Source organism: Notamacropus eugenii, chromosome 4, assembly GCF_028372415.1.
Source record: "Notamacropus eugenii isolate mMacEug1 chromosome 4, mMacEug1.pri_v2, whole genome shotgun sequence".
Classification (NCBI taxonomy): Eukaryota; Metazoa; Chordata; class Mammalia; order Diprotodontia; family Macropodidae; genus Notamacropus; species Notamacropus eugenii.
Genome location: NC_092875.1, coordinates 393,507,823 through 393,531,857, shown reverse-complemented (window position 1 = coordinate 393,531,857; position 24,035 = coordinate 393,507,823). Strand labels below are relative to the sequence as shown.

At 40.0% G+C, this 24,035-nt stretch overlaps 1 protein-coding gene across 3 annotated transcripts in view; it reads left to right on the top strand.

Annotated features, from left to right (window-relative positions):
* Window positions 1-24,035, top strand: part of LOC140501668 (F-actin-capping protein subunit beta-like) — a 137,740-nt gene that overhangs the window by 28,460 nt on the left and 85,245 nt on the right. The window contains exon 1 of one of the 3 annotated variants that reach the window (XR_011966312.1): window positions 19,108-19,492. The exons of the other annotated variants lie outside the window; for them this stretch is intronic. The gene's annotated coding sequence lies outside the window, so the exon portion shown is untranslated. Of the gene's footprint in view, window positions 1-19,107; window positions 19,493-24,035 lie in introns of those variants that run through there. 3 annotated transcript variants of the gene reach the window in all.

The following is a 24,035-nucleotide window of genomic DNA, read 5'->3' as shown; positions in this document are numbered from 1 at the left end:
ATTAATTATTCAGAAACTATGTTTCTCCAACTTTTTATATGTCACAGAGGTGATCAAGACCAAACCTCTCATTATACATACAGATGAGAAAAGTGAAGATCAAAGAAGTTTCCCTATTTCCCAAAAGTCACACTACTAAGTGTGGGAGTCAGAATTGAGACCCAAGTACTCGACTCCAAATCGAGCATTCTTTTTACTACATACCACAATGAAGGAACAGAGGTCTGACTTGGTGAAGGTTCTTCTCAGATCTCTATTTCTGACTTGAGAAGGCAAAATTGATGCCTTTATTTTCATTAAGCTTCCCAGTAAAGTTAAATACAATGGGAGGAACTGTTTGCATTGATAGAGAAGGTAGTTTGTATGATTCACAATTCCCATCTACATTCATTCATTGAGTAAAAATGATAAAAATTACTAAGCTTTTAATATGGGCCAGGGGCTATAAGTCCTAGAGGTATAAATGCAAGAAAGCAAGAAAGTTCCTGTCTTCAAAGAGGTTACATAGTAATGGAGGAAAAGGACACATAACATTGGGAGGTAGAAGGATAGGATATTGGTAAGCACAGCAATATGGTTTGGAAATAGGCAGGAAGGTACATGGAGGCCTAGTTTTGGCAAGATATAGCAGAAGCTCACTTACCAGGTAGTTCCAGAAGCAAAATCCACGGTTCCAGTAGGAGAGAACTTGATGCCACAAATACTTTATCTACTGAATTTATTCAGTACCTGCTTTTTCCATAATTGCTAAAATTATAAAAGTGGTCACACGTGGTCTGTTGCCTCTAAAAAATTATAATCTAGTTGGTGAGACAAGCAATATGCTACTCTGTAGTTAAGTGCCAAATTAATGGTAAAGGTTTTAGACTATAGGAATTTGGAGTTGGAGGAGATGGGTGTGCTTTGGAGTGGTAAGAAAGGATTTCTAGGAGGTGGTCTTATAAGGGTTTGTTGAAGCAGAAGAGAGTTGGGGAGGACAAGTACTGGGTGAGAAGAACAACATACCAATGGTATATTGGTAGAAAGGCTCACTATGTTTGGGGCTGAGAAGTGGGACAGCAAGTGGATCACTATGTCCTGAAGACATACTGGAGTCATAGTGGGAATTAATGGGAGATGAGTTCTGAATTAAAATTGAGTAAAATTATAGAGGAGCTTGACTGTCAAGTGAAGAATTTGGTGGAAAAGAGGGAGTCATTGAAAATATTTTTTAGAGAGGGAAAAGTGAAATAATGAAGTGGTACCACCACTGAAGACCTAGTAAAATGTCACCTCTGCTGTGAAGTCTTTCCTGATCACCTCCCTATCCTTCTCAGCTGAAAATTATCTGTCCCTCATCTGATTTCCTAGAATGTTGTACTATCTATTTAGTATAATTTCTCTTATTCTCTTAATACTCTTATTAGATCGCAAACTCCTTGAGGGCACACACATTTTATTTATAGCTGGATAGCTGGCACCTAACATTGTACATAGCAAGTGCTTAATAACTTTTTGTTAAATGCATGACTAGTATTTTAGAAAGATTAATCAGCAGTATGTAAACTGTATGAGAATGGGGGTGGGGGTGCTAGAGAGTCTCACTCTAGAACTATGGAGGGCTTTTAGAAGATCATTGAAATAATCAGTTTTAGAGCTAAAAGTACAGTGTTCTTTTTACTATTCTATGGCAACGAGCACTTATTGAGTCCTTACTATAGTTCCTGATATTGTGTCAGATGCTGATTCAGGTGTGACCAGGTAAGGGTATGAACTATGATGGTCATAGAGGAGTCTGTTGGTGGGGAAAGGACTGTGGCTGTTCATCCTTCCTCTCAAGAGGACTGCTGGCATCAGGAAGGTGATGTTTTGACTTGCAAGTGAATTGGATTTAAAGTGGGACAGGACTGTGCAAGATCATCAGCCTCCTGAGGGAAAGGGAAAGCATTAGATGACTTTCGAATTACTCTGCATCTCTAAGTCTGATCCTGTTGTAACTTTTGGTTTGTTGTGAAACTTGAGGACTCTGTTCTCCTCACTCTTGGGTCTAATCCCTAAAGGGTAGAATCAAAATTTGCATACAACCTTCCTCCTTGGCCTGCTTAGTGGTAGGATTTTCCCTCCTAGGCCTTCCTTCTTTCCTTTCCCTTCTGTTGAGTCTGGGGCAGAAGACGAGATAGCAATAGCTCAAGGCACAGTTCTCATACTTTCAACCACTCTCCTGCTTACAAAGAGCTGACTCTTCTAGGGGAAAGCAAATTAGTTTAAGGTTCTGCTTGGGGGAGTTACAGAATTCCCTCCCCACCAGGCATTTAACAGTTTGCCTGTATGTTTAAGGCTCTCATCAGATTGCAGTTTCAATACCTTTCCAATAACCATTGACATCTTACTATTTGCTTTCTCTCTGTAGGGGAACCGAGGAAATATCCTCCCACCACTCCCAAACTCTCAGCTACCGTAACTATTGCTGCCTGTGGCACTGAGAAGAGTGAATCTTAACACCTTTCTCTAAAGTACCCTCTTGCTTCCCCCTCCTTTCTTCTGTCTTTTTGAAGATAGAAGATAGCTTAAAAGCACAATCTTTTTGAGTAGCCTGCCTTGACATTCAATATCTTGGCTACATCCTATCCCATCCCAGCTAGAGAGCCCCTGGATGCTTTCTGTTTTCTTGTGCAGAAGAGAGGGCCGCTTTTAAGGGTATGTTACACTATTATTAAAAATATATTGTTTTTTCTTTTTTTTTTTCTGGGACTAGGTCCCCCTATCTCACCCAGGCTGGAAGTGCAGCGTTGAACTTGCTCTACTTTTCCAACATAGGCTGGTTTGCTCCTTCTTAGGGGAACCTGGTGTTTTCTTGTCTCCAGTTCCGTCTTTCCTTTCTGCTTTTCCTCCACTACCAGAGGCTAGCTATATTTGTACCAGACTTCTTATGGGTAAGTGATTAGTTTTAGGTTTATTGAACTCATGAACTCAAGCTATCCATCAGCCTCAGTTTCCACTAGCGGCAAGAACTACAGGTATGTGCCAATGATGCTTGGCTTAAAAATACACCATGAAGGATGGTATAGGTCTTGGTGCCTGGTTAGGTAAGGGGAAGGGACATTAAGTGGGTACAGTGAAAAGGAACAATGAATCAAAGATGACTAAAGTTTTGAGAATGAATGACTGAAATAATGACAGAAAAGGGCATAGGCACTGGGAAGATAATGAAAAATGATAGGGTCAAATTAGAGCCCCATAATCAGGGATTCATCTTCTTTTGGTGAGAGGACAATTCAATCAATCACTCGAGAAACGTTTGTTAAATGTTTGCTAGTCATTTTGGGGGGTCTCAAGATGTGGCAATCCTTGTGTAGCAAGTTGGCATTTTGAGACTGACTTTTAGATCTGAATATAATTCATAGGATGGCCATCAGTTACAACCCCCCTCTCCATGCACACGTTGAGAGACCAAGAGACACATCCAGAGATATCTCTAGCTCCCACCTAATCTTAGGAATGAGAGTAAGTTAGGGGTTCTTTCTACTGATGGTGGTAATGATGACCTGTTAAGGCTAACTATGTATTAAGGGCCACCCCTTCCCCCTTTTTTCCTCATTCTGACCCAATCTGACTGTTTGACGATAAAAACTGCAGAATGAACTGTAACTCAGTCTTTGGAATAAAACCCTCCGTAAATCAAATGAAAAGAGAAAAAAAAATATATTTAGGGAATATTTTGGTTGTATTTGTTAACAATTAAGATTTCCCTGTCTCCACTGAGTACAGGACCACAGAGCCTGTGTGATAGTTTATAGCTGACTTTACTGAGTATACCTGTCTTAGAACCTTCCTGTTATTTCTAAAGTGAGCTATGTGCCATCTTCTCCCTGCAGTTCACGTCTAGAATGGGACTGAATGAAATCTAGCTTTTTGAAGTCATTAGCATAAAATGGGCTTTGCCTTTCATGTGTCATTGTTTTAATTTAGAAGTTTTTCCTGATGGAAAATGTGACCTCTTATACGAATGAGCAGTGATAAGTGTTAATTTGGTCACATCCCCCACATTTCCTATCTAAGCCATGTTAATCCACTTACAAAGTCCCTAAATTGGGTGGTCCTGGGCTGAGCAGTTACTGAGACTGACTTCTGAACCACCAGGAAATGAACAATAAGCTTCCTGTCTGTGGCAGAAGTTGCATCATTCTCAAAGCTGTTTCTAGTGCTATGTTGTTTTAGTCCTGGATATCCGTCTGGTTTCTGACTCCTTGACTTCCTTTTAACTTATTCTACCTGTAGGTTTCCTAGTCACCAGCCCTAAGTCTGGTCTGGACAGCCATATTCTGGCTAGGCTTCAAGTTAGGCTTCTTCTGAAAACTTTCCTTTCCAGCCTTATCTTTCTCTCCACAGAGTTTCTCTTGATTGCTAGCACTCTGTTGAGTCCATGGCCTGTTTGCTTTTTTGCTGCCACAAATTCTGGTCCTCACATCCTGAGGGGACAGTCTCTTTGTATTTATCTAGACAGAGCGTGTTTTTATTCAGATCTGGATTGTCTCCTACTGGTCTGATTCAAAGTACCTTGGTCATGTTGCAAAAGAAAATATTCTATTTGTATTTTCTTTTGCAACATGACTAATATGGAAATAGGTTTTGCATGGGTTTGTATGAGGTACTCAGGGAGGACTAACATTTCAGGGCTGCTCATCGACCTTTGGTACCGACCTGATTCATTCCACTCTCATCTGTAGTTCCATGAAGCTCTTGCATGTGTAGCAGTCACACCCTGGTAAACTGTCTCAGCAGACACACTAAACCAGGTTAAGGGTAACTGAAGGCCTCAAACCCATTATTGATTTAGGGGGGTGTCTACCTCAAGCATGTGAATGCAGGCAGAATGGGTGGATAAGAACAATTTTTTCCAATAACCATGAGGGCAGTTGAAGCAGGTGCTACAGAGTGCTTAGAGCTTAGTCAGATATTAAAGTTGCCAAGGTCATCCACGGTATCCTAGACCATTGCCAGTCATTCTGACTTTTGTCTTGTCAATGGACTTTGATGATTATAAACGAAAGTGCAATTCTGCCTCACTAAAATCCAATTCTTGAGCAAGTCAAGACATTGATGCTCTTTGCAATGGAATGAAAGACAAATAATGTTTTGCATGATGTCACATGCATAATCAAAATCCAATTGCTTGCCTTCTCAAGGAAGCGGGAGGGGTCAGAGGGAGAGAATTTAGAACTCAAAATTTAAAAAAACATACATGTAATTGGGAAATAGTAAGTGAAATAAAACAGACAAAAAACAAAATGACAGGAGTGGGATGAGGAGGAGAGAACTATCCCTTCCTTGCCCAAACTGATTCTCTCTAAGAAACTGGGTTTCTTTCTGATTTCTGGCTTGAGTCAACTGAAATGCTCCAATTGCTTTGAACTCTGCAACCTTCCTAGGCATGCCTGACCATTCCAAGTCTTTAGAGGTATGGTCAGTATCCCAGACAATGGCACCGTTCCTTCTGATTCAACTAGAGAAAAATGTTCATTAGGGAGTTTGACACTTTATTAACATGACGCTTCATCATCAATTATTCACGAATATGGAAAACCATATATTCAGTATTTCAGTATCTCCCTTCCTACCCTCCCCCCCCCACGCAAATAGGTAATAAGTTACATGGAGTTAATACTGCTTACCATTAGTGCTTCTTAATCTTTTTCATCTGGCAATTGGTTTGTGAGCTTCATCAGTATTGATCTAAAAGAAGCAGGGGAGATGGGCAGTCTAAGATCCACTGGCCAAATTGTCATGAGGGGTCATGGCCCTCTACTTGTTTTTGTCTGACCCTTGAGCTATGATGATTTTTAAAAACTGTGAAACCTAGTTTTCTGACTCCTAACCAAGAGGGACAATACAGTAAACCTTTGAAGATGTTTCAGTATGAATAACTTTATGAGGATGTTTGGATGCAGGAGTTGAGAATGATGATACTGGAAAGGTGTAAGGGCGAATAAGACAGCAGAAAGGAGAGAACAGATGAGAGGCAAGTTTACAGTCTACCTAGGGAGGAGTGCACAGATGTGGGCTGAAGGAAAAAAAGAAAACTGGAGTCTTTCATAGACTGCAGTCCATGAAGGAAGGAGTTTTAGCTTGAAACTGACCTGATGCATTGGTTGGGAGTGATGTAGATTTGAGTGGCTAAAGACCTCTTTCCATTTCTGAGAAGGCTAAAGTCCCTTTGATGTGCTTGATGTATATTTTTTTTAACTGTGAGAAAATTGTATTAGAAAAACCCAGATAGTGTGGCTGTGGAAATATGGGGTATCTAGTGAATACCATCCAAAAGACTTCATTTTGTCACCATTGAACCTAGAGTTGAGTAAATCTTCAAGGGTATTGCCTTCAGATAGTTACACAACCTAATAAATTGTATTTGGTTATGTATGTTGTTACATACATACTTATATAAGGGAGAGCTGCTCTCTGCCTCAGATTAATGTAATTACAGAAGGTCCAGAGTATTGTTACAGAGTTAAGTAGGTGCTAAGGAATTTCCCAGTATTCCTATCACAATGTGTATATTACTCCTAAATCATTTTAATAGTATTATAAGGCTTTGACCACTGAAGAAATGCAACTGATACCATACAGGAAACATCATTGACTGAAAGAATCAGTCATTTCATTCATTTGGAAGATACAAGGAATGAGTGTTTTATGGAGTCACATCCCCTTCCCCCTCGCTCTAGCACCCTTATCTACCATGTCATTATTGCTACTGGGCCAGTGGGAGATAGAGCAGCTAGCTAGGGGCAGAGACACAGACTGAGGACAGACATGGATATGGAATGACAGTAACTCAAGAAAGGAAGCAGTTTCAAGGAGTATCACCCCTCTTGGTAGAGAGGAGAGTCAGTTATAAACCTAAGAAAAAAGCAGACCTTGGGAACTCAGCTGAACAGCCTTTCCAATGGAAACTGTATCCAATTGAAGCTGTGTGAGAATTGTATAAAGAAAGAAAAGACTTCTAGTAACAGGAGTTTTGAGTTAACTATTGCCACATACGTATTCTACAGATGTGACTTACTACCTACCACCCTGCTCTTAGTTGGAGGCTAGTCTTTCTATAGGTATGGTGCATTTGTAAGATGGTGTGCCTCAGATTTTCAGTGGGAATCTTTTTTACTGACTGTTCTTACACTATCATCTTAGTAAATATCAATTTAATGTTTGCTAAAAGCTAGTTGTCTGGATCACTGCCTTGTGGTGTGGAGGGGCTTGAGTATCTCTCAATGAAACTAGGAGCAGGATTACCAAGAAGGACAGGTCTTAGTGGAAAGTTCTGAAAAAAGGTGATCCAGTGGAGAAGGAAATGGCAAACCACTCCAGTATCTTTGCCAAGAAAACTGCAAGGACAGTATTACAATGTAGTAACATCAGAAGACGAGCCCCTCGGGTCATAAGGTGTCCAACACTTTATGAACTTGGACAAATTTTGGGAGATAGTTGGAGATAGAGTGCTGTGGTCTAGGGCAGGGTTTACCCCTTCAGCTCTTCTTAAACTGTGTGTCCAGCCCCTTACTAAGGGTCATGAAGAGTCTTAAGGACTGAAGGAAAGAAATTGTCTACTGCCTGATCGTTAATAGGAACTAGTGGGGGCTCATGAGCTCAGTAGCAGAAATAGTCTCCCTAGAAGCCAAGGTAGTAGCCAACTCACCCTATGAGTACAAGTTCAGGCAGTAGTTTAGTGGAAGTGCTATATTTACGTACGTGTGTGTGTGTGTGTGTGTGTGTGTGTGTGTATAGTTATATATAGATAACCATATATAACTATATGTATAAATATATATACACACATTGGTATGCACACACATATGTATGTTTATGTATATACACACAAATACACACAAACACACACAAACACACACACCCATGCAAATAATCTTTCTCTCCAGCTTGGCTCCTCAGAGGGTCATTTTTGGGGAATGTTTTCAGAAAATAAACTTTTTCAGTATAGAAGCAGTTCCCATGGGAGTTATTCATCATCTTTTTCTCAGCGTTCCCACTCTCAAATCTTGAGCACTGGATTGAAGGTCGAGGACCTCACTTAGTTCTCTGTGAACTTGGCAAAGCAAAATTTGCTCCTGACAATGAGTAAGACCCACCCACTTAGTCTAAATCCATAGGTTTATAAAGATGTTGAAAAGCAAATAGCCCATAGTAGAGATCTGTGATTTCATGTGTAGCCCTTCTTTTTCTGTTCTTCTTTGTGTATGGAAATGCTCATCTTATTTACCAGAATAAATTCAGGCTAAAAGTACAATAATATAAGAAAACAAAGATGTAGAAAGCTTTGGTTTTGTCCCAAGAAGTCACAGAAACACAAGAAAGATCAAGAATGACTTATCAAAAGCTGACAATGAATAAAGTGGAATAAGAGTCAGGCTTCTAATCCTGAAGTGATTCTCTTTATACATTGTGTTCCCTCTCAAAGTATCAGATTGTAGCTGGGTAGCAATATCAGTCAATTAGTAAACATTTATTAAATGCCTACTGTATCCCAGGCACTATGCTAAGCTTAAGAATGCAAAAATAGACAAAAGACAGTCCCTTTCCAAGGAGCTTACGATAGGATGGAGGAGAGACCATGCAAACAAATAGACACCAAGCAAGTCATATACTGGATAAATAGGAAGGAAGGTGCTAGAATTAAGAGGGGTTGGGGAAAGTGGGATTTTAGTTGGAAATTGAAGCATGTCAGTAATATATATCTCTGTTTCCTGATCTTCCTAAACATTACCTACTTTCTATTCCCCACTCACAGGTGCCAGCTGGCTTTCATCTTTTGCCTTTGCAGCATTTCTCCAAAATGCCCCCTTCTCTCCTCTGATACCATCACCACCCTGGTATAAGCTCTCATTACCCTTTTCCTGGACTATTGCAATAACCTGCTGTGGGGTCAGCCAGCTTCAAGTCTCTCTCTCCTCCAATCCATTCTTCATTCAGCCTGTAGATTTGCACATGTTACACCCCCTACTCAGCAAACTTGGGTGGCTTCCTTTTGCCTCCAGGAACAAATACAAAAGGCTGTGTTTGTTATTGCAAGTTCTTCATAACTTTCCCTCCTTCCTTTTCAGTCTTTTTATACCTTACTCCCTGACATGTATTTTTCAGTTCAGTGACACTGACCTCCTGATTGTTTCAGAAACAGCACACTTCATCTTTCTGCTCTGGGCATCTAGATATCTCCCACCCCTGGAACAATCTCCATCCTCATTTCCACTTATTGACCTCCTTTACAAAAATCCCATTTCCTACAGGAAAACTTCCCCAAACCTTCTTAATTCCTTTGCCTTCCCTCTGTTAATTATTTCCTATTTGTCCTGTCTATAGCTTGCTTTGCATATATTTGTATCTCACTCAAAGTGAGAATGTGATAAGCCCTTAGCCTGAAAGGGTTTGGGTCTCACATTGTATCCTGGCCATCTCCACCCGTACTGATAAATATCAGACCACTGGACCCAGATGGCTCAGGAGAAGAAAGTGAGGTTGGTGACCTTGCACAGTCCTCCCTCACTCAAATCAAAGTCATCATCTTGATGTCATGGTCCTCTTCTAGAACGAAGGACAAACACGACAACAACAATTTGTTTTCATATTCTCTCCCCCATTAGACTGTAAACTCCTTGAGGACCAGAACTGTCTTTTGCCTCTTTTTGTATCCCAGCACTAGCAGACACTTAAGAAATGTTCACTGAATTGAACTGAAATACCTTGAAAAAAGGAAATCTGTTCCTATAGAACCCCTTGCCTCCCTACGGTCCCTCCTTTACTTTCCAACTTCTGATCATGCCCACCTCTTTCTGACTGTGCCAGTGTTAATGTTAAAGACCTAGGCTCAGTCATTTCCAGGGGGAAAAATAGTTTGGGCTTAGCTGATTAAGACCTGATTGTTTTGGCAAATAATTAATTGGTGGGTCGGAGTAATCTGATTAGTTGTGAGTAATCTCTGGATCTCTCCAGTTATAAGTGCTTTATTCACTTTCGTGACAGCCCCTCCTGTTTTAAAAATAACCAGAGAGAACAAGCAAAATCCTTCCAGCTTGGTTGCGCATCTGACTCCCTAGTAGCCATCCTGGCTGCAGGTGCAAGGTAGCTAATGAGTAACTTGATTGTAATTTTTATTTAGCTGCATCAACTTAACACAGGGCTTAATTGCTGTTGCCTAAGTGAACCATGTAATCACAAATTGGGCCCTTTACATCCTGTCATTTGCTACAAAGAGAAGTGCTCTTAGCTGGAGTTCCCATTTTTGCCTGGGTTGATACTGAAATCAGAGATGGGTTTTCAGATGGGAGAAAGTGCAGAGAAAGCTGGGATCCGCAGAGCTGGGCTTCTGAATACCTCAGTGCAAAGGCTGGTTGTCTTTCCCTTAGCTCAAAGCCCTTCTTTCACTTCCTCCTTTAGCTGGTCCGTTGCTTTCTAATCCAGATCCTCTGTATTGATTGGCCTCCTTGTTTAATTAGCCAGCAGTTTGTATTCTCCACCAATCAATTTCACTTCTGGAATGCCAGAGTCCTGTTTCTCAAGGAGGAGGGGATCAATTAATCTTTGTTTGCTTTTTTAGATTCCCACCCTGAACATAGTACATTCACAAACAGGTTAATTTTAAATCCACAATCCACCTCCATTTCTTGACCTTTTTCTTTTACCTTGGAAACTCCAGTGATGTTAAAACCCTATCAGCGTCCTCTTATTGCTTACGCAGACTTATTCGAGTGTTTGACTATTGTGAATTTCTGACTACATTTTTTTTCCCCTTTGGCTCATGGGACATAACTGTCCAAAGTCCTTAAGTTGGTCTTTTCCAGTCTCAAGTCCCTTAGGGCAGAGGTTTTCAGGAACTGCTGACTATATACCTCTAGAAGGAGGGCTGCAAAGACCTTTTCTCTTGCCAGCTGATGGAGCATTTCCCAGCCTCTCTTTCCCTTCAAACACATTCATTTGTAATCCTAGGTACCACCTGATTTGAATAAGGAGTTACATGGTTTGGGTCTTAGGATCACCCAGAAGCATATATATTTTTTAAAGGGACAAAAAGAAAATGTGTCACTTGACATTTACATAGTATTTCATAATTTCCCTTTTTATTTTCTAAAATTTTTACTGAAATCTTTTGCTTTTATATCACCTCCCCCCCAAAGTATTTTTCTCTTTTCTATAGCTATTTTCATCCTTTATAACAAAGGGGAGAAGGAAGGGAAGGGGAAAAGGTTAGGACATTGTCTCCAAGGTCCTTTCTGATTTCAAATCTATGATTCGATGAACTCCATTTTACAAATGAAAATATTGAAGTACAGCAAGGTATAAGTGACTTCAGAGGAGACACTGCAGAACTGAGTTTGGAACTCTGATCATCTGCAGCCCAGGCTGGTCTCCTTTTTCATTATGTTCTGCTGCTTGTCAACCAAGGGGAGCCTTTTATTTGCCCATATAAATTTTAGGTTGGTGATGCCCCTCCTAGGGTTTTGCAAATAAAACTTCTGTCCTCTGTTGGTTGTTTTTCCTTGTGATTAAGCTTAGTACTTTGGACACAGCCGGCCCCAATCCCATGTTCCTTTAGGTTGGTCTGAGGTTGGGCTGATGGTGATATCACAAACCTACTGGGCCGTTTGCCACAATCTATCACCTTGGCTTCCAAAACAACTTTGTTTTGGCATAACCTTGAAGTTAAAGATGAGGTCAGAAGTGCTTTAGGGAGCTATATTGGGATTCTTTCACAGCACCTGAACACATTCTGCCTGTCTCTGGCTAATGCAGGCTGTCCTTTGCCTGATTAAGTACAAAATTCATTCAAAAGCAGGAAAAGTGCCAGCTATGGAAGAAGGCACCTGAAGGGATTGATGTCCTTTATTCACTCCCAGGATATTAATACCATGGAGGGGGAGGGGAGTATACATTTCCCATTAGTATGACTTCAGTCTATGCTAGAAAGAATAATTATTAGCCTTTGGGGCTATTTAATCACAGATCTATTTTCTGGGACTATTTAATAGCAAGGCCTTTTGAATAGACTACCAAATAATTTTTTATGGGAATTCCTATAAAGATTAATAATTATGAATGGCAATACCTCTAATAATTATCGGGATGAAACAACTTTAAAATGCTTTAGTCATCCAGATTCACAGTAAGTCAGTACAAGAAGCATCCCAGCAATGTTTATATTTGATGGTCCCTTATGGGCAACTGCCTGGGATGGAACCCAAGGAGAGGAGAGTGGACACCCTTCTTTTCCATAGTTTTGAGAGGAGAAGTGAGGAGCTGAGAGTAATTGTACTTAATGACACATTTTTACTTCCTCCTTAACATCAACCGCTGAAAATGGAAATTTTAACGACAACTGACATATCTATAGCACTTTAAAGTTAACAAAGAGTTCTAGATTTATTAACTCATTTGAATCTGGAAATAACCTTGTGGGGTAGGTTCTAGTAATCTGTCAATCAACAAGCATTTATTAAACAATTATTATTTGCCTTCTTCCACGCAGTTAGGGATACAAATTAAAAAGGAAAACAGTTCTTGACCTTAAAGAATTACATTATTATGGTGGGGGGCAGGGGGGACAGGGAGATGAAAGGGCAGCTTATATGTAAATAGGCTTCTAGGTTCCATTTGTCAATGCCTGAAGTCAGAAAGACCTGAGTTTAAAATTGACCCCAGACACTTGCTCTGTGACCCTTGGGCAAGTCACTTAATTGCTGTCTACCTCAGTTTCCTCAACTATAAAATGAGGAGAATAAAAACACTTGCCTCAGATAGTTTTTGTGAGCATTCAACTAAAGAATACTTGTGAAATGCTTAGCATAGTGCCAGGCACACAGTAGGCACTTAATAAATGTTTGTTTCATTCCTTTAAAATGGCCATATTCAAGATCATAGGACTCATTCCCATTTTAAAAGTGAAGAAATTAACCCGTAAAGAGATTACTATTTGCCAAGGGTCAGTAGCTAGTATCAGAAGTAGCATTGGAACACAGGTCTTCGTGGTTCTAAGTCTACGCTCTTTCTGTTGATGTCATGTGGTTTTGGCATGAGAAGGGCATACAAGTGCAAGCCATATTCATCCCCTATGATTTAAAACTACCAAAGCCTGTCTAGTATTATATGGGATACTTTCTATGAAATGAGGGTTTAGGATCAAGGAATTTTACAGCTGGAAGAGACCTAAAATATTAGTTAGGTCAACCCTTTCATTTCAAAAGTGAGAAAAAGGGGCATTTTCACTGGCTGTCCCCCATCCCAGAATGTTCTTCCCTTCTCGTCTCCACCTCCTGACCTTCTGGATTCCTTTAAGTTCCAACTAAAATCCATCTTCTACAGGAAACCTTTCCCAGCTTCTCTTAATTCTAGTGCCTTCCCTCACTTAATGATTTCCTGTTTTTTCTGAATAGAGCTTATTTCTTTGCTTGTTGTCTCTGCTATTGACCGAGAGTTCTTTGAAGGCAGGGGCTATCTTTTGCCTCTTTTAATATTCTGACACATAGTAGGTGCCTAGCTGATAAATGCTCATTAATTTAATAAATGAAAGGGGCCCTGTGACTTGAACAAGGTCACAAAACTAATTAGGGGCAGAGTTGGCACTGGATTCTAGGTGGCTTGATTCCTCACCCAGTGCTCTCTCTACTTTATCCTACTCCTTTCTTTTTTTTTTTTCTGGCCTTGATTCTTGAAGAATGGCTAATGCAAAATCAGTATAATGAGTATACCAGCCAAACTGATAACACTTTGAGATATGTGAATCAACTTTTGAGTGTTTCCACTGCAATGTCAGCAGAAATCTTGTCTGAGAACTGCCCGGCTTCATGTTCTCATGTCATGTTGTGTTCTTTGGGGGTCTATGCTTTCATAAGAAAATCTTGCACAATCACAGAATATTGGATTATAGAAGGGATTACAGAACATAGAAGGGATATTGAGGAATCACCCAGACCTGAGAAATCATCTTCAGGCAACTAGGTGGTACAGAACATGGGTTAAAATGCTGAGCTTGGAGTCAGAAAGACCTGAGTTTGAGTCCTGCTTTAACTACTTTTAGTAGTGGTGTGAGGCAAGTCACATCACCTCTCTCAGCCTTGGTTTCCTTATCTATAAAATGGGAAAAATGAGAGCATCAACCTCACAAGGCTGTTGTAAGGATTGAACGAGAATGTGTGCCATGTGCTTTGCCAACCTTAAAAAAAGAATAATTATTATGAATAATATTTTAATATTATTATATTAATGTGTTATTGATAATATATTAATAATAATATAAGCTAAGATTTACATACCACTTGAAGGTTTGCAGGTCCCTATACACATGTTATTTCATTGGATTCTTACAACAACATTAGGAGGCAAGTATTATCATTATCCTCATTTTACAGATAAAGAAACCGTGGTTGAGAGAGGTTGCATGACTCGCCTGGGGTCATGTTGCTTGTAGGTGTCTTAGGTGGGATTTGAACTCTTGTCTTTCTGATTCCAAGTCCAGTTCTCTTGCTCACTGTGGCACCTAGCAATCTCAGCTATTAATACACACTAGTTATCATTACTATTACTATTCAGAGCAGGGGATCTTAACTTTTTCTTTGTCATTGACTCCTTTGGCACTCTTGTGAAGCCTTATGACCCTTTGCTTGCTTCTGTCTCTGTGTTATCTATTATTTCTTTCTCTGAATCATGTTTTTAAATACATTAAATATGTAGGATAAGGAAACCAATTATATTGAAATACAGAATCTTTTTAAAAAGCATGGAAAAAAACCCTTCATCTCTCTAGTGCAATCCCTCTTATTTCAAAGTGGAGGAAATGCAGACCCAGAGATGCTAAGAAGACGTGCACAAGGTCACAGTTATTGTTCCTGTTATGGCACCAGTCTCTAGTTCTCCACTCCCACCACAAAGCTTCCTTGACATGTTCCCTTTCATGTCACTCCTAAAGGATAGAAACAGCTAGAAAAGCCAATCCTGACCCTGAGGAGACTGTGTACAAAATCATTGTTGATTATGAAGACATCTAGATGATGGATGATGAGGGAAGGATGACTAGACATTATTCTTTTGAGCTGTTCACTAGAAGTAAGTGCTGCTCTCTTTGCTCACAGCCGAATGCAAAACATGTGTCCTCCTTTTGCCTTTGGAAGGGAGTATCTACATAGTCCAGTGAATTGTCTGTTTTTAATTTATAAGCATCTATATGGGCAAGAAACTAACTGGAGAAAAAAAGAATACCAGTGAGACCAGCGAAGCTGGAGAGCAGTTGTCTTTGTGGCCAAATGACAGAGTTTCAAGTTGTTTTTCATTTCGCTTCCCAGGAGTCCAGCTGTTATACTGCAGGCATCAATAGGCACAGTAGATTGCTTTTCATTCCCAGTGACTCCAAATTAGCAAATTCTTATTCATAAAAATGTTGTGCTTTCCAGTGCATCGTTTGACACCTCAGCTTTTATATAAAACTCCAGCAAATGAGACCAATTCTCCATCCCTGCAGGTATAGAGTAGATAGCAGCAACCCTCCCATGGAGAAAGCCCCGTTCAGGGTCATAAGGGGAGAGAAAGCTTGCTTCCTGGGCGTGAGCGGAACAGTCAGATGCTTGGTGTCTACCTCCCTCCCAGGCCCCCACTACAACATTTTGGGGTGTGTGATCTAAGGATAGAAAGAAAGAGCTAGGGACAAAGGATAGGACCAGTGTGAGTCTGGGAAGGTAAGCCTGGGTGATTTTCTTGGTAGTGGGTCTGGTTGTGGAACTTTTAGAAAGTCCTTCTATTCGAAATGGGAGAGTGTTTTTGTTTCTCTCTTGATACAGTTAATATTATCCTGAGCCTTAGCTTCTCAGTCTATACCACAGAAAGAAAACTGCCTTTTAGCAGAACTCACTTGGTAAAAACAATTTTGTGGATACCGATTTATTTTTCTGAAGTCCTTGAATAAATAACTTTGCTGCCTCAAGTACCAAATGACCTCTGTACATCAGTAATTTTCATGCCACACTTCAGAACACAACCACCCTTGGGAAGATGGATAGTCTGAGTTATCTGAAAGCTCTGCGCTCACTCATGGTATAGCACTTACCTCCATGCCCTGAATATTTCCATCTTTCCATTTCCAGGATCCAAAGATCTGAAAAGCAGAATAAATTCAACTAATCATCCAACTTTGATTGCCTTAGAAGAAAAAATACTCACTTGCAAAACTTCTACTTTTTAGTAGCCATGACAGGCTTCCTTGACCCTCCATTTCCTTTTAATAGTATTATAAACAAAAGAGTACAGTTCTAAATACATTATTTAACTAACTTCAGTTAAATATGGTATCAATTCACCAAATACTTGACTTTTACATGGCGATTTTCTATTTTATTTGTTATGACAATGTTATAGATGTAACAGGGGCCTGAGACAGCCCAGTGAGGCCAGTCTTTATGAGCACACCCAGTATATTTGGCTGATGCAATCCTCATGTGGACTTCAGAACATGGAAGGTATTTTTCCAGCCTGCTTCCACATGCAGAAGAGGTGCCTTTCAATTGACCACTGAACCAGAATGGAGAATGTATTCAAAATACACTAACTGGCCAAGACATTTTCTCTTTTCTGCCTGAGTGTGTTTGAATGAAGAGGAAAGGGCTGCTGTAAATGTCTGGGTGGGGAGAGTCCTTGGGACTTTATTTCCCCATGTAGACCACCCATGGCCATGAGTTCATGATCCTTCTGTTGCTTCTGTGTCTGTGGTATCTATTATTTTTTGCTCTTGGGTGAAGTCAGTCAGTCAACAAACATTATTAAGTTCTCTTGTGCCAGGCACAAGGTCTAGAAATACAAAGAAAGAGCAAAACAGCCTCTGCCCTTAAAGAGCCTGAATCTTAATGGGAGACACAACATAAAAACAACTATCTACAAATACAAATAAGAATATTCAGAGTAAATTGAAGATAATCACAGAGGGAAGGCCATTTTCATTAAGGGGGACAGAGAAGGACTCTGTAGAAGGTAAGTTTTCTGAGACTTGAAGGAAGCCAGGAGGTAAAGGTGAGTAGGGAGAGAATTCCAGGCATGGGAGACAGACAGTAAAAATGTACAGGTTTGGAAGATGGAGCACTGAGTTCAAGGAACAGCAAGGAGGGCAGTTTCTCTGAATCACAGAGTATATGATGGGAAGTAAGGTGTAAGAACTCTGGAAAAGTAGGAAGTGGTTAGGTTATGAGAGGCTTTAAAAGTTAAACAGAGAATTTTCTATTTAACTCTAAAGCTAATAGGGAGCCACTGGAGTTTATTGAATAGGTGGGGGAGTGACATGACCAGATCTGTGCTTTAGGAAGAATAATTTGATAGCTAAGTGGAGGATGGACTAGAGTGGGGAGAGACTTGAGGCAAGGAGGCCAACCAGAAGGCTATTGCAATAGTCCATGCATGAGGGCCTGCACCAAGGTGGTGGTAATGTCTGAGGAGAGAAGGAGCTGTGTACACAAGATGTTATAAAGGTAAAAATGATAGAACTTGCAACTTATTGGATAAAGGGGATGAGATAGAGTGAGGAATCAAAGATGACACCTAGATGGCAAGCCAGCATAATTAGGAAGATGCTTGTCCCCCTTGACAGTAATAGGGAAGGTAAAAAATAGGAGATGTTTTTGGGGAAAAGATAATGAGTTGAGTTTTGGACATGGCGAGTTTAAAATATCTATGGGATATCCAGTTCAAAATATACAAAAGACAGTTGAAGATGCAAGATTGGAAGTCAGAAGAGTGGTTATAATTTAAAAATCATTAAATAATAAGGATAAGGACATCTGGGAATCATCTTCTTGGAAATGTACATTGAATCTGTAGGAGCTGATGACATCACCAAGCAACTTAGTATAGAGAAAGAAGAGAATGGGAGACACTCATGATACTGGGTGGAACTTGCATAATGATTTGGCAAAGGAGACTGAGGAATGGTCAGATAAGTGGGAGGAGAATCAGGAGAGAGCAGTAGAGAGTATCAAGAATAGGTGATCAGCAATGTCAGAGACTGTAATGAGGTGAAGAAGAATGAGCTCCAGAGAAAGGCCATTAGCTTTGGCAATTAAGGTTAGGGTCTTCTTAGCTCTGAAAGTTCAGGAGAATGAGCTACCAGAATCCAGGTCAGTTTGTCTTACAGCACAAACCCAAGGAGTGACGAGGACCAAGCCCAGCAGTGGAATGACCCTGCCAAGAGAGGCCAGACCCTAGAGGAAAGGACTTGTTCATGGGCTACTAAATTTCAGATGTGAACTTGGTGGGGCAAATGCATTGTATAAATTACTTACATTTAAGCCTACTTTCCTAGGGACCAAGGTGATAAAGGGAATAGTGAGTCTGTAGGTATTGGTGGGTGGGAGGAGAATATTGATACTTTTGATCTTGATGTGTCTTCTCAGTAAATATCCTTTTCAAAAGCTATTTTTACCAGGGCAGCTGGATGGCATAGTGGATAGAGCACTGGCTCTGGAGTCAGGACGACTTGAGTTCAAATCTGGCCTCAGGCACTTATTAGCTATGTGACCCTGGGCAAGTCATTTAACCATGATTGCTTCTGAGTCAATCATATTGGGTCAATAATGATGATTGATATTAGATAGAATACATTAGAATGGGAGCTTGAGTCAGTGGTGTTAGCAATAACATCCCCTCAAGGGTACTTCTAGAACCCTGATGGGGGGAACCTAGTGAACCTTTCTCTGGGAACCTGACTTGCTGGTGTGCATGGGGGTTAGGAGACGGAGTCTAGAGTCTCACTACATTGATGTATTCATTCTGTGTGCTTTTAGAAGATATCCTAGTCTTATTCAATACAGCTAGGTCCTTATTAGTATGAATAATAAATCCCATAAAAAAGTTGCATTATTTGAATTTGCACTACATATTTCCATTGTGGTGGAACCAATGACCACATTTTACATAAATTATAATTTTAAATAGTATGAATTCAAATAATACAACTACTTCATGGGATTCATTGGGACCTAGCTGTATCATGTATCCATGCCTAATATTAGATTCCCCTATGAAACCTTGATTAAGGACTTCCTAGGACAAAATTCTGCTTACATTCTAGCAGATTCTGAAAAAACATGCCAAAAGAGTACAAAGTTGCACACAAGAGTACAACACAAGACAGATGATGCGCATCCGTATCTGCCTGCCAAGAGCCTCCCTTTAAGGATATTTCTCCCCAGTGGGATTCCACACCCAGTTTCTGCACTTCCTTAGCCTAGATGGGTGTTTAAGGAATGCACTTTGAGAAAGCTTGTGGTAGCAATGGTGATGACAGCCCAGATTCTCGATTCCCTGGCCTTTACCCAGCATTTCTGGGCCCACCTAGTCTTGCCCATTTCAGGAAGGAAAATACTCCTTTTCTTGATTTGAGATAGAGAGCTGAGGGAGTGCTGATGAATGTTTTCACCAAAGGAAGAACAATCCATAATCCTTCCTGTAGCAGAAGCTGGGAAAACTGCAAACCCTTGAGGTAAAGAATGATGGGGCTTGAGGAAAGGACAAATCCTGAGGGGTATACTTTCTTCAGTTCTATAAGCCAGTGTCAAATTATTAAGGCCTGATGGATCACTGTGTTATGGGATAATTGTGCCCTTGAACTGAGAACTACAGCAGCCCTGTGTGCAGACAGTTCTGCTGAACCTCGTTTTGTAAACAATGCAAGATTTGTCTTCAGAGGCCACAGGCTTAGCTCCTTTTGGGTGCATGTTGCAATCACTACCTTTCTTTTCCTCAACGTAATCTTTAGCACAATGAAGGCATTTAATTCCCCTGGATGGGGTTTTCAAGAGCAAGCTAGGGCAGTACAAGCAGATAGAGAGGTATTCAGAGGGCTTTTTCAAATTATGTTTTTGTCTTGCTATGACAAAGTTCACTCAAGTTTTAATGGAGAACTTTACAGTATTACCAGTAGGTAATTATCATGGAAATTACAGAGCAGGTTTGAATGTTGAGAGTGAGAAATTATAGGTAATTTCTGGTATTTTGGTCCAGTTTCTATGGTAATAGGAATAATTGGGAATTAATTGCCTGTTGTTGCTATGGTTCTTTATGATAATTCCAGGTTGTTAATGTTGAAAACACCCAGGATTATGTTTTTCTTAGGACTCTGGTGCTAGCTAGGATGTCTTGGAGGACACTTGGGTTTCTAACCTCATTTTGTCCATTGTGACTACCTAAGGCCACATCTAATCAAGTACAAGGAGTACCCCTTGCTAAAGAAAGGAGAAGGAATGTGCCTCTTTTCATTAAATTGCTTTGATCTACTTTTCAAATGTTCCTTGTTTATTTGTTGGTGTTTTCCACTTACATCTAGAACAAAATTTTAACTATCGATGAATACTATTGATGAATAAATGAGGAGATCTAATTGTTTCAGGAAAAGCATTTGGAGAGCAGAAGGATGAAATCACATTGTGGGAACTGGGAAATCCACAACTGTTATTTGCTGCACTTTGTTGGCTACCTGGCAGAAGAGAAGCCCGGTGGGCCTATTAGGCAAGCCAGCCAACTTTGCTCATAAACGTAGAACCAAGATCAGGGAGTTGGCATGAAGTGACTGATGCCTTCTCTGAAGCCTGGAACTGAGGAGGATTATGGTGAGAAAGACCAAGTGACTCAAAGGGCAGAATAAGGAGTAATGGATACAAGTTACAGAGACAAAATTAGACTTGATGTGAGGAAAAAATTCATGACAATTAGAGTTTGGGGGTTAATAGCTTTCCCTTCACTGGAGGTCTTCAAGTGAGGGCTAGTTGCCTGTATGACCTTAGACAAATCTCTTGAGCTCTTTGATCCTCAGGCTCAATTCTTCTGTAAAATGAGGGTTTGGATTAGATAGGCTCTGAAGTTTCCTCCAAACATAAATCTATGGTCTTGTGATCTTAGGGCTTACCTGGGATGTTCAGAGGGTCTTCCTTTTAAAGTATGCTTTGGATTAGATGACCTAAAGTTATGTGATCCTGAAATAAGGTCTTAATCATAATACTATTGTACTTGATAACCTCCCTAAGCCACTCAAAATTATAGTTTTATAGTATGTTATATATTTGGGACATCCAGTTACATGGGGAAAATCACCTGAGTACTCAGCCAATCCTTAGGTAACTAATTGGAGTGCTGCTAATGTCAGGTACATAATATCTATTTAATACATATTTGTTGACTGACTAATTTTGCTAAGTTCTTGAAGGGTACTGTATGCCTTTTCCTAGTATTATATCATAGGATATAGAGTTGAAAGGGATTTTTGTTATCATTTAGCTCAATGTTGTCACCTTAGTTGGGGCCATCAAGGTTAAGTGACTTGTTCAGGATTATACAGATTGTGTGTAAGTCTCTGAATCTGTAGGATTTGAACCCAGGTCTTGTGATCCCAATCATTACTCTTTCTACCACTCTATGTAGCAGCAGATGATGAACTGCAGAAGGTATGCTTCTTAACTGGTAGTCACATAAGGACATCTCATTCCCAGTAAGGTGACTGGCTAAGATAAGGGATTCAGTTTCTGTACATTGTTTGAGTCCTCCAGAGCTTTGGAAACTGCCCTTATCAGAACTTTTGATGAGAAAGTCACTTTCACATGACTTTGTCTGAGTTTTAGCTAGTTTTGCAGGAGCTAGGAATATAGACATTTATAGATGGGCCTATGTTTATTTGGTTTGCTTTGAGATAAAGAAGTCCTTCACTGTTATATTTTGGTGTCAGGGGAAACAACTATTAAGCTTAAATTCATCATTGTTCCTTATTTTTAGAAAGTTTCTGGTCCATGACTTTTGAAGTTTGCAGTGATTATTAGAAATTCCCTCCCTGGCAGTTGGGCATGTCAGGAAAGCTTGCACTAAATACATTGGCCTTGACAAGTTGAGAATTTTATTTGCTAGAGGTTAACCTTAGCGTCAGCATTGGGCTGGGTAGGCCATAGGCCTGACCTAGTGTGTCATAGCTCATTTTCTTATGTACTCAAGTCTTCCGGGTTCAAGTCTCCTCCTTCCAAATAATTTCACACCTGGCTACCACATCCATGTTCCCACTGAACAAGCCTCATCATGTCAGTCCTCTGCCCAGAAACATTGCTGGCTTCCCCACTGCCTGCCATTGCTTATTACCTGTGCAAACCCTGTTCAAGTCCTTGGGCCTCAGTCTTTTCATCTTTAACCAGATGGCTTCTGAGGTCTCTTCATGCTCTAAGTCTATGATCTTATAAACCGTATGTGTTGGTATTCAAGGTCCTCCACAATCTGGCTTCATTCTCCCTATCTACCCTTTCTACCTCTGTTCCCTGTCAAATACCTCACTGTCTTACCAAACCAGAATATTCTCCATCTCCTGAACACTATTTGAAAACGGTCACTTGTTGCCTTTGTTTACACTGTTCCTTATGCGTAAGACCTATAGATACCTCACCCATTCTTCAAAGAAGAATGTTTTTTATTGATTCTCTCAACTAAGGGGAATCCCTCCCTCATTTGATCTTCTAATAACTTCTCTTAATATATATGTGTGTATACATATGTATCCGTGTGTGTCAAAATATATATATCTAGCAAAGAAACCCATTTGTCCAAGTAAATAGCAAAACACAAATCAGAGAAAATATACGCAGGATATATACCACACTATACAGAGTCAAGGAGCTCTCCCTTTGGGAGTGAGCTAACTCAGTTCAAACAAGAGATAAAGTCCCAGATCTCATCCAAAGGGGAAAATTCCCCAAAGTCTCTAGTGTAACAAAGCTGGGAATAAGGACATGATTAAAGTTCTAAGTGTTAGTTTCTTCCCAGACTCTTGTCTCCTTTCAGCTACCTGAAGAGAGTGGCCTTGCCCAGTGTCTTCTCTCTTGAAGCTGGAAGCCAGAACAAATCAAAGAAATTTGTCTGCATAGCTGCGTAATCACCATTACTACCTCACTCCTAGATTTCCCCAGCTCCTAGCCTTACTTATAACAGGAACATTTAAATGTTTAATGAATTAATGTAACTAGAACTAACTTTGTGTTATTCACCTGTTCAGATGTTGGTCACAGTATAACCCTCTGACTCTAGGAGTCTCAGAAACGTTATTATTTTTTTAATAGGAATGACCAAGGAGGAAAGTTTTTTCCTACTTCTAGAGGTAGTGAAGTAACCCAGAGGGCAGTATCATATAGCGTGATGGGTCTGGAGTGAGGAACACTTGAATTCAAATTTGACCTCAGACACTTACTAGCTGTATGCCCTGAGCAAGTCACTTAACCTTTGTCTGCCTTAGTTTCCTGAACTGTAAAATGGGTATAATAATAGCACCTACCTCTCAGGTGGGGATCAAATGAGCATATTTGCAAAGTGCTTCTCACAGCATCTGGCACATAGTAGGTGCTTAATAAATGCTTGTTTATTTCCTTCCTCATGGACACCAGAGAATATTTCTATTTTAAGTGTAAGATTACATTAAAAAAAAAAAGCTGATGTGCTTTGTTTCCCCTTGTTGAACAAATCATTCTCAAAGTATTCTGAAAAGTTGGTCATAATAGAGACTTGATTCATAGCTTCTTACTGTAGTGAGGAAAAAAGTTACTGAGAGGTGATAAAACTAGTGTTTCGTATCTGACAATAAAAGATAGCTAAGCTAGACTAACTTTTTGAAAAATCAGCTAGTTTTTTTTTCTTCTAGCTTTTCTGTCTTCTGAACTTGAATAGAAAAGCGTTGGGTTGTATTTTCAATTGAAAGTTTCATGAAGGGATGAGATTAGATATTTGATAATATGGTAATGATAGTAAAAAAGGGAACTCTCTTAATAACATATAAATAGAGAAATGGAGTGAACCGTCCTTCTGGTCACTATCATTTGGAGTAGATATGAGGGAGATTCCGTACTTTATTCTCTTGTAAAAAGCCATGATCTTAGATACATAGATAATGTATTTATTAGGTAGTACAGTGGATAGAGTGCTGGACCTGAAGTCAGGAAGATGTGAGTTCAAATTTAGCCTCAGTCACTTACTAGCTATGTGATTCTAGGAAAGTCCCTCTGTTT